Below are 11,082 nucleotides of genomic sequence, written 5' to 3' on the forward strand. Positions count from 1 at the left end.
TTTTCTGACGCAGAGGCACTCCTTGGCTCTGCGCTAGGACTCAGTGTTCATGCAGAACTGTCGAGGGGGCAGTCTGCATGGGGTGGTCCTCCAGCCTGAAGGGACCTGCACACGGGGCTGCTTGATCCCAGCGCTGGGAGCCCGGGCAGCACTGGGGTCCCCGCTCCCGGGCCAGTCCCGCAGGGCTCCGTGCAGTACCCACACGCCCGGCTCCCTGATGCCCGCCCCAGCGGGCTGCGCACAGCGCTCTCACAGCTCAGTCCTGCAGGCTGCCGTACGCCCGGGAGGTGGCTGAGGAGCCTGACAAGGGGCTGAGGGACGAGCCCGGGTCTCTGGGCTTGTCTGCAGCACCTGCACCCTGGCTTTCGGGGGGAGCGCTTAAAGCACCACTGCCTCTGGACTCACCCCCGTGGAACTACAGCCTGTTCTGAAGCACCGCAGGTCACTGCCATCAGCAGCTGGCAACGCCCAAGTGCAAAAAGGCAATTCCCTGCTCTAATTCACTGTTAAAACTCCCCAAATTCTCCCAACACTCTCTTCCTGCCCAGAGCGCAGCCCATGCCACCGCCTGGCACAGGAGGAGGTGGGTAACGGCACAGCAGCTTGCTGGGGCAGCCACAGGAGGTGCTGCTCTCTGTGCTGCCAGGTGCTTCTGGCCCCTTGTCTCTGGGAGCTGCAGGTGGGGGTGGGGGCCAACCCACAGGGCTTTTCCCTCCCAGGCGGCGGCACAGCAACCCCCTCCCTGGGTAGCCCCTCTGAGGTCATCACGGGCATCACCAGTCGCCTCTTGGGAGGTCATAACCAGCTGCCCTCCATAAAACCCCACGCTGCAGAGGTGGGCAGCAGCACGAAGCAGAGCGCTTTCAGCAGCTAGCGGCACATGCCCGGAGAAGAGGCGCTTGGATCTCGGGAGGAGAGCAGGCTTTTCCCTCCGCCTGGCCAGTGTGCTGGGGTTGCGGAGATGCCAGCCGGGTTGGGCAGGTGGGTGCAAGAGGGCCCAGAAAGCAGGGAGGGATCAGGCCAGAAGCCTTGTGTTCTGCATCGCTTCCCGGCAGGAGCAGGCAGCCCCAGAGCATGGGGCCCATTCTAGCAATGGGCCACTACTGCTCTCCAGCCGGGCAGCCCGGCAGCCCCATTCCGGGGGCACGGCCCTGCCCTTTCTCCGGGGAGAGCCAAGCGGGGCCAGGCTGCTGCCCCTGCGTCAGGCCAGAGGTCTTTGTGTCCCAGGGGTGGTGTGCAACGGGCCAGACCTTCCCGAAGGCCCGCGGGCCCTGGGCTTGCAGCTGTGCTGAGCACAGGAACCTGGTAGCAAGCTAGCTCCCAAGCGGATCCCCGGCAAATATGCGTCCCAACCTTGGGCTTTGGGAACAACAACGTTGCCTCTCTTTTAGACAACGCAGCACCCACCAGAAGGGCAGGAGGGTCCTGAGGCTCCTTTTCCTGCTGCTTCCCGTCCTGTCTGGTAAGCATCCCTGACCAAAAATGCTCCTCGCAGTCCAGGGGAGAGGGACCAGCTCCTGAGGAAAATAACCATCTCTTGACAATGTGACCCACAGCTGTTGTCTACTGCTGGGGCTCAACGGTGTGGGGAAAGGGAGCGTTGCGGGTAAGTGTCTCTTGTTGTGGGAAAGCCAACGCCTGCAAAGGCCGTGGCTCTGCCCTCCTGCCTGCCCTGGGAACACGCAGCGCCTGGTCCAAAATGCCCATCACCGCTGAGGCAGAGGGTGGGGGGTGGGGGGTGCCCTTCTGTTCATCCTTCAGTCTCCTTAGCGCCTGGATCGAGTTCAACACAGAGACGGATCTTCCCGAGTGACCTCCGCAGGGTGGCAGGCTGAAGCGGGAGCACTTTGGCAGAAGGTGCCTTTGCTGCCTGCATACCTCTCGGAGAGCCTAGGGGGTCAGACGGAGGCCCGCAAGATGCTCTGCTGAACGTGGCTGGTTAAAGAGCCCAACCTTCGGGTCAGGGTCTCTCTAAAGCGACTCGAAGCAGCAGGAAATTCTGCCAGCTCTCCCTAGGGGAGTCTCCTTTGGGAAGCCCTGGCAGTGCTCCTCGTGCTTGCTCCAGTGGAGTGTCTTTATCTTGCAGAAGATGTCAGGCCTGCCTGAAGAGGAGCTGCAGTCTCGAGGGTAAGAGCGCTTTCTTGCCAAGGAACGCGCTCTGGGGAGCCGTCTCAGCTGGCTTCCTGCTGCCTGCGCTCACTCGCCTCGCGTCCAGGGCTCCTGACCTTCCCCGTCTACTACCTGCGGTGGTGGAAGGGAGCCATTTGTAAACCAGAGGAAGGAAAGGGGCTGGGGGACGGGGGGTGACCCAAGCCCATGGGACCCTTCTCTGCACGGTGTTTGGAGCCTGCCTGCAGGGGCTGGGCAGCTGCTGGACAAGACCTGCTTTCCCTTTGCCTCCAGGAACTCCCAGCCTTGGCTGGAGCAGATGCGGGAGCTCAAGGAGACAGCGGCTCAGGTGTCTGCTGCGAGGGGGAACATACTGCAGGCTGAGTGAGAGAGGTCCTCAGAGACCACGGTGTCCAAGAGGAGAAGAGAGAGGTAAAGGTGCTGCAGGTGGATCAGAGACCTCGCTACTTTTCCAGGCTCCCTCCTGTTGCTTCCTCTTGGCACTCTCAAAGTCGGCACCCTTTCCGGCAGCTCTTGCCTTGGGTTTTCTGACAGCAGCAGTGCTTGGCTCTGTGCCAGGACTCGGTGTTCGTGCAGAACTGCCCGCGCATGTGTTTGTGTTCACTGCCATCTCTCCGTTCGCAATTTTTCCCCAGGAAATTCTGCAGTTGACCCAGGCGGCAATTAAGAAGGTGCTTGAAAACTACCTCCAGATGCCTGACTGCGCTCTGGAAGCCATAGGTATGCAGACAGAAAGTCTCACTGCCCTCGCTTTGTGTATGGCACTCCCCCAAGGTCTGCCAGGCTCTGCTTTCGAGCCTGAGAAATACAGCCTAATGCACTGCTTCGACTCCTAATCTTTGGCCACCTTCACGTCAGGCGCTGCCATTGACAAGGAGAGGACATCCAAGAGTTATGGTGGGCAAGGCAAGAAGACCTGGTGGCTTCCGCCATTCGGCTTTTCTTCTGCAAACCCTCCAGAGACAATCTTGCAGGTATCACAGGAGAAATCCTGACTTGTGGTTCACCTCCTTGCTTTCGGGTTGGCAGACCAAGTGCACAGCACTTCCCTTCAGCCCGGCCGTATCGCTCAGCCCTGCAGCCTGCCTCGCATTCCTGTGATCCCTGCGATCCCTGACGGCACTGCCCTCCCATCAGGAGGGGGACCGAGCTAAACCCAGCTGCTGCGACCTGCCCGCCACCCTTAGCCACCTTTGTCCTTGGCAGCCCTTTGACTTCCTTGCCACTGATGCTCAGGGCTTTCTGGTTTCAGCCCCGCATTGCCCCTGGCGACTGCTGGCCTTTCCAAGGATCTCAGGGCCACGTGGTCATCCGGCTGCCTGAGCAAATCTGGCCAACGGCTTTCACCATCTGGCATATCTCCGAGGCAGTCTCTCCTTCCGGGGAAGTCAGCAGCGCCCCCAAAGAGTTTGCTGTCTCCGTAAGTCTTTGCCTTGCACTTCGTGGGGGGGCCCGGCCCCAGGGAAAAGCCGTACCAGAGACGTGCTTCTCACGGTGGCTTCTCTCAGACATCTCTCTGTAGGTAATGCCTGCACCGTGTTTAGCGTTTCATTGAAAAGCATGTACACCAGGCTATCATTAGAGAAGAATTGCCCCCTTTTTGTCCATTTACTGTTTCTGTGGTCCTTCTGAAGCAGGGAATTACCAGGAACTAAACGTACGCTTCATGAAATGTAAGCGGTCATTTCCTTTTCCCTGTGGTGATACCTACAGGCGGCCTTTACCCTGAGGAAGGAACAAAGAGTGGCATAGGAGCAGAACTATTCCCTCTCAGTTCAAAAGATGTAAAAATCCAATGGCTCGGTTTTAGAACGGAAATCCACTAAAAGCATACGGAAGAAAGGGCCGAGATCATGAAAGCCTGTGTAGCTGCTGAGCCTCAGCGAAGGGGAGAAATTCTGCTGCAGTATTGGTAAACTGAGCAGTGACCCAGTCAGGAATAACCGCCTTTGCCCCTGATCCAGGTTAATGGGCTGAAAAGCAGCCGAGAATCTTTTTCCCTCCACAGCAAACAAAGCTGAGGGTTGATTTGCAGCAACAGCTGTGGATTGGACCTGCAGAGGTGTTGCAATGAGGGCTGGTTTTAAGTTAGATAGCAAAGTGAAAGTCCTGGCCACCTCTGGGGCTTCCCGAGGAGCCCTGACATTGGCAAGCAGGCCCCGGCAGCTGCCTTGCCAGACATTTTGTGCTCGGCTGCTCCCAGTTTAGCCGGGCCCCTGGCTGTCGTGTTGCCTGGGGCTGTTGGGGTTATAATCCACAGGAATCACAAAGACAGGTGCAAAATCCCACTCCGGGGGTGGATTTTTTTCTTAGTTGCAATTTTAAAAAGAAAACCAGAATTGCAAAACTTGGTAAAAGAATGTTAAACTCCAACCTGTTTGTGCCAGATAGGTTTTGTGGATGTGCTGACTTCTTCTGGATGCACAACCCTGCCCACCACGTAAGGAAGCCCAGATGGCTCAGACAGGGCAATGCTGCCACCTTCCTGACAATATCAAACGCAAATAATTCAATATTTTTCTCCTGCCAATTCTTCCAGTCCAAGAATTCCTGTAGGGACACCCCCTGCGTGCAGGCTGCCGCATGGGCTTTCTCTAAAGGGGGTGAAGCAGCAGCAGGGCCCTGGCTTGTGCATCTCCCGTCAGCCAGATCCCTCAGCCCTCGTGGGTGCCTCCCAGCTGTGCCCGTGCACTTCTGTATGTCCAGTTTCCTTAAGTATTCCACTCCATCCCAGCGGGTGTTGCTGGGACCCACCTCCGCCAGCAGCACGCTGTTGTGCTTGAGAGCCCCAGCCAGCTCCTGCTGCGAGGTGTCCAAGCGCACGAGGACCTGCCGGAACTGTGTGGCTGGGAGGGAGGAGAAAGCTCAGTGCTGGGGGGCGGGGGGAGCGGTGCCCCCCCCCCCCGACATGCTCCCACTCACACCATGCCACTGTCCCCAACAGCCTCTCTGTCACCGAAATCGGGAATAAACCTCTTAACACCAATGTAGCAGTAAGAAGCAGGCATTCTCTTTATTACAGCACTGGATGCACGGGGATCACTCCACCTAACGTGCATGCCGCATACAAAAATTACAGGGTTTCTATCCAGTTACCTAATTAGCAACAATTAGTAAAAACACGCCTAAGTTTACACTCATTGGCTAGTGAGAAACATTTCATTCATTACCGGTCAGTAGTATTTAAATTAACTGCGCTTCTGATGTAGATCAGCACGCATGCTCCTTACGGGTGCGGGGGGGCAAGTTTCTTGGGTCTTGAATTGAGTCGGTGGTCGTGCTTCCCCCTGCCGCTTTTACCTTTCCCCTAGTTACGAAGGACTTCTCCGGGCTTGGCTCATTCTGTAATTCAGTCAGCAGAGCCAGGGGGTACAATACCGATACTGAGGAACATCTTGCTCTTTTAGCACCTCTTGTTACTTGCTAATCTTTGGTATGTAGGCCTACTTGTCCCTGGTATGCAGACTTGCCCATCTCTGGTACGCAAGCCTGCTTGCTCTAGCTGTACAAAGTGTACACAAAGGGGCCCTTCATCAAATTGTCCAAGTCTTTTGGTAACATTCTTAATTCAGTGGAGTAAAACCACTGTGCTTCCAACCCCAGGCTGTGCCGATCCCACCTGGGCTCCCTGCCCCTCTGTGTGGGGACACGCCGGGGTGCACCGCGTGCCCGGGCTCCCACACAGGTCCTGGACACGTCCCCACAGCCCCCCTGGCCGCCCCTGGGCTCCCCAATGCAGGAGAGGAACCTGCCCCGAGGCAGGTGTAGGGGTGCCGGGGTCCCTACTGCCGCCCTCTCCGTGGGGACAGGGTGCGCTCCTCCCCAGGAGCACGGATGGGAATGAGTCACGGCGGCGTACGGCGATGGCGGGGGCAGCCCCTGCTCTCACCCCAGCCTGGGCATGACCAGCAGCGGCCGTGACAGGGGTAAGTCTTCCCGGTCCCTGGAGCTTCCTCCGGCATGGACCTGAATGGAGCCGGCTGCTGGCTGGTGGAGGGGGGCTGCCGGCCATGGCGGGGGTCTGCCGGCCAAGCACCCATCCTCATGGGTCAGGGCTGGCGCTGTGGGAGACGGCGGCTGATGGGGACGGACAGGGGCTGGCAGTGAGGCCAGGACAGTCCAGGGTTGTGCAAGGGCTGGCAGAGAAAAGGGGGATTCCCCTTTCCGTGGGGCCTGGGGGTGCACTGATCCAGGAGGGGTTATTGGCAGCCCTGTGGGGAGTGGTCTGAAGTTGCCCCTGTCCCAGTGCAGGCCTTGGGTGGTGAGGACTGGAATAACCCTGCGGAACCCCAACTCCCGGCTGTTACGGAGCCGACCATGAGCAGCAGCAGCAGCAACTCCAGAAGCAGCAGCTGCAACTCCAGCAGCAGCCTGGCTCCTGCTTGCTCCTGGGCTGGGGAGCTGTGGCAGCCGGATGGTCAAGGAACAGGCAAACCCCGCGGGGAGACGCCGACACGCAGTGCCCGCGGTTGCTTCCACCTGTGCGCTACGAGTGGGTGCTGAGAGTGATGCCCTGTTTGCCCACTGTCCACGGCTGGGCCCCACATCAGCTCTTGGCGGCAGCCCCAGGGAGGTGATGGCCGTGTCACAGTGGGCAGTGGTGGCTGTGTCACTGTGATGTCACCTTGGGCCTGTGACACGGGCGCCCCGGTGGGTATAAAGGGGGCTGCTCCGGAGGCAGGGGAGCATCTGGGGGAGAACCTCGGTGCTGCTGGGCAGGAGTCTGGCGAGCACTCACCGACGACCTGTCCTGTGTCCACCGTGCAGCGGAAGGCCCCTGACGGGGGAGAGGAGGGTGAGGGCAGAGGATCCCCACAGTCCCCGCAGCCGGCGGCCAGGCGAGGGGGCGGCCGGGGGTCTGTGTGTGGCTGCGAGCGGTGGGGGGAAGGCAGTAGGCTGGGCCGAGGCAGGGCCAGGTGGGGAGGACGCGGTGCTGCTGGGGCTGGTGGGGGACCAAAAGGAAGGGGGTCCCGGGGGCGGGGGCGTTGTCCAAGGCCCCTGCTCAAGCAGGGTCACCTAGAGCCGGTTGCTCAGGACCATGTCCAGATGTGGACCGTGTCCGGAGTTGGGCCTGGGGGTCCCTCTGTCCGCCCGCAGTGCCTGCAGGGCTGCGAAGGAGAGGGGACTCGAGGGCAGAGGCAGTGCCCGAGGGGAGCCGCGAGGGGACAATGCGGAGGGGAGTGCACTCGTGGGCATGTCCTGGTGCCCTGATGGCTGCTCCTCCTCTCCTCCTCTCCTGCAGGAGCGCTTTCAGATGGCAAAGAGGGAGGCAGCCGCAAGCCTGGAAGAGGCGCAGAAGGTACAGGGGAGAAGGAGGCCTGTCCTGGCAGGGTCAGGGAGGGGGGTGCCAGTGCTGGGTCCGTGCACTCCAGCAGCCACGGGCAGCGGCAGGGCTGGGGAGGACTTTGGGATATGGCGTCTGCGATGGAGGGGCCTCTGGAGATCCCCCAGTCTCTTGGCTATGCCTGTGCTGCACAGGGGACCTTGGTGTGGGTCTGCAGGCACAGCAGTATGGCTTTGGGGAAGGGGGTGGGATGAGTGACCCTCACTTGTGTGTCTGGGGACGCCGTGTGTTATAAGTTTGCGGTCCAATAATTGAAATGGAACCAGTCCGATTATTTAAATCAATTTATTTGAGCAAGCAGCAGTAAGCAAAACAGCGCTGGGCGGCCGGGGAGTTTCCACTCTACCAACGGCGCGCGCAAAATGGAGAAGGGTTCCCTTACTTATACAGTCTCTAGTCCCTGCGTCCGTGCTGGCTGGTATCGTTTGCGTTGTGTGTGCGCCTGCGCCGGCAGTTGCTAGGTGGTCGTAATCTGCCTCCTGGGGGTTGCTGGGATGAAGGCCGAAGTCTTCCTCAGCTGCCTTCTAGGTGACTTAGGTCCCGCTCATGTTCTTGTGAAATCGCCTTTTCTTTTATCCGTTACTCAGTTGTTTCTTCTACCGAATATTTGGCTGTCCCTACCCCCACATGTCTTTAGATAACTAAGGAATGTTTCAATACTTGCAAGCAGACCCCCACATGTCTTTGGATAACTAAGGAATGTTTCAACACTTGCAAGCGACTTTCCCACAATGTTTGTGGGTATACATCAGCGAAAAAAAAACCAACAAAACTTTCCACATGTCTTATACAAGCAAGATTTGATTAACAAACTCAGGGTTCTACTTATCACAATCCCCCCTTTTCCTTTTCATTATTTTGTTCATCAAATCTTTGAAGCTCTGCATAACTCAGGGCTAGTGTCTCTTCCAAAACAGCTTCCGGATTCACAAGTTCATATTTAGTTTTCATCATCATTAGGTGCGCTGCCTCTAGTCTACCTTTCACAATTCCAATTATCTTATTAAATATACATGGTCCAAAGGTTAGTCCTAAAATCAATAGTATTACTGGTCCTGCAATAGTGGATACTAGGGTGGTTAACCACGGAGAATGATTAAACCAGGATTCATACCAACTTTGTTGTGATTCTCTTTCCTTTCGTCTTTTTTCTAGGCCTTCCCTCAGTTTTGCCATAGTATCCCTAACTACTCCAGTGTGATCTGCATATACACAACACTCTTCTTGTAAGGCTGCACAAAGACCTCCTTGTTGTAAAAATATTAAGTCTAACCCTCGTCTGTTTTGTAATACTACTTCTGACAATGACCTTACAGACTGTTCAAGAGCAGTCATGGCTTTTTCTATTCTAGCTAAATCTTCATCTACTGCTATTCTAAGGGATTGAAATCCTTGATTTTGTTGTACTAGTGAGGCTATTCCGGTTCCAGCTCCTGCAGCTCCAGTGACCATAAGAATTGCCACAGTTAAAGCGGTAAAGGGCTCGCGCTTCTGTATGTGATGGAGTGAGGAGGCTTGGTTACTGTACATAAAGCTTTCAGGGTGATAAATTACCCTAGGTATTACAATAACTTGTATACAGAATTCTTTTGTCCAATCAAATACTTTTGTTGATAAACAGGGCGTGACTCCAGTTTGAGAGCAAACCCATTTTGCGTTTTCAGCTGGGAGTAACCAGTCCGCCTGTCTCCCACTTGGCCCTTGGACAGTTTTATTGCAAAGATGTTGTTTAGATCTAGGGACTGTACCTAGGCACCTTCCTTTTCCGGTGACTTGTGACACGGTAATTCCTTGTTTCCGAGTATCCCATAGGCATTCAGCCGGGTTGGTACCATTAGCTTTTCTATGCCTGTGATCTATTCCTATAGCTTCGTAATAAGGTGGGCGTATATCATAACATAACCAACAATGTTTCGTTATATTAGGATTGGTTGTATTTAGGACCTGAAAGCTTGCTTGCAACAGGTTCCATAACGGGTTGGTTTGGGGGGTAGGAGTCGGAGTTCCAGGTTCTGGCAGATTTATCTTGGTGTTATTTTCAAAAACAGATGGAGTTATTTCTGTAGATGGAGTTATTTCTGTAGATGGAGTTATTTCTGTTAAATCCGTTTCTCCGTCTGCAATAATAATAGAGTTCGGGCCAACCCCAGAGGGGGCCTGGGGTATTGGTTCTTTCTTAATTAGTATGAGCCCTCCCTTATCGGTTCCGGGTTCCGTGTACCTCACTCCCCATATTCTTCCAATTGTCCACCCAATATCCGTAGGTTGTGTAATATTTAGGAAAAGGTATTTACAGTTTCCACGTCCTTTCCACCCCTTCGGTGGGGTGCATCCATACGGACCCCACTGGACCCTTAGGTATTTATCTCTGCCACATCCCGGTATCCAACTAGGGGCTATGGTTTCACAACCCCAATAACTACAATAATATTGATTAGGGGAGTTACAGTACCCTTTTCCAGGATTTGAACTAGGGCACATATAGAATCCCATATATTCCCAACATCGGGTTCTCGGGACTAGCTGGCACAAAGAGGAATTAAAACTCGGTCCTCCAGATGTTATCTGGGTCGCGATAACTGTCTGATCTTCGAATCGACTTAGGGTCCATTTAAAGGGTTGGTGTGGATAGCCATTAACATTTGTGCTCAGGTAACTTATCATAATCAGAAACACGGCATATCGAGAAGGGTGGAGACCCGACCAATTAGGGGCTACAATTTGTATTCGCAGGGCCCAATTGTTCTCAGTACAGTTGTCGTTTGATATATACTTGGTGGGATTTCTTTTATTATCCCTGAGGCAACTCTTCCAGCATCTTGGCGCAGTCCCACTCTGGGGTTTCCTTTCTCCACAGTCTTTTACCCCTCTGCCTCGCTCGTCGACCCGGTTGCTTCGAGTCACGAGGGGTACCATCTTCTCGGCAGCAGGGGTATTCTTCAGGAGAGTATATGCACCATCTAGACACTTGCCTCCGTAGGTATGTTTCCCAGTTTTTTATTCTTTATTTCAGGTGAAACACACCGGACCCCTGTAAGGGTCTTACGACGCTGTACCCTAATAATGTCAATCATAAATGGAATTGGTTCATTGGGGTGATAACAATAAAGTTCTGGATTTATGCCCCGCGTAAATACTTCCCATCATCTGTTAGAATGTTTCCGAATTATTCTTGAGATACTTTAATTTTTAAAGTTAATTCAGTGAGTCCACTCTCTTTACCCCAGCATATTTGACATACCCCTCGAAGGGGAACCCTATAAAGGCAATGGGTCCACCACCGTTCTCGGCACACCTTACAGCTAAAACAAATAAAAGGACAACAATTACAGTTTGATACACCACATTTTACCTTGACGTCCTCAGTGCTAATATATTCGTATCCTACTAATAGACTATGATTGCTTACGTGTTCCAAGATTATACATGTGTCCATTTATGATTTCCGAAGAGTCATCTTCAAGTCCCCAGGTGAGCTAGTGATTTCCCAAGAACGGTCTCTCAGAGGCCCCTTTACGCGGCTTGCATGGGTCCAGCCTTTTTCTGCCGTTCGAATGGCTGTTTCTGTGGTAAGTAAAATGAGATAAGGTCCCTCCCAACGAGGGGTT

General features: G+C 54.9%; 1 long non-coding RNA gene across 1 annotated transcript; it reads left to right on the forward strand.

Annotated features, from left to right (window-relative positions):
- The first annotated feature begins 1,402 nt into the window (after positions 1-1,402).
- LOC127029086 (uncharacterized) lies at positions 1,403-1,835 on the forward strand. The gene is made up of 3 exons (XR_007768125.1): positions 1,403-1,462; positions 1,557-1,606; positions 1,762-1,835. It is a non-coding gene; the product is annotated as an uncharacterized LOC127029086 (long non-coding RNA).
- The last annotated feature ends 9,247 nt before the right edge of the window (positions 1,836-11,082 follow it).

This window comes from Gymnogyps californianus, unplaced genomic scaffold, assembly GCF_018139145.2.
Source record: "Gymnogyps californianus isolate 813 unplaced genomic scaffold, ASM1813914v2 HiC_scaffold_67, whole genome shotgun sequence".
NCBI lineage: Eukaryota > Metazoa > Chordata > Aves > Accipitriformes > Cathartidae > Gymnogyps > Gymnogyps californianus.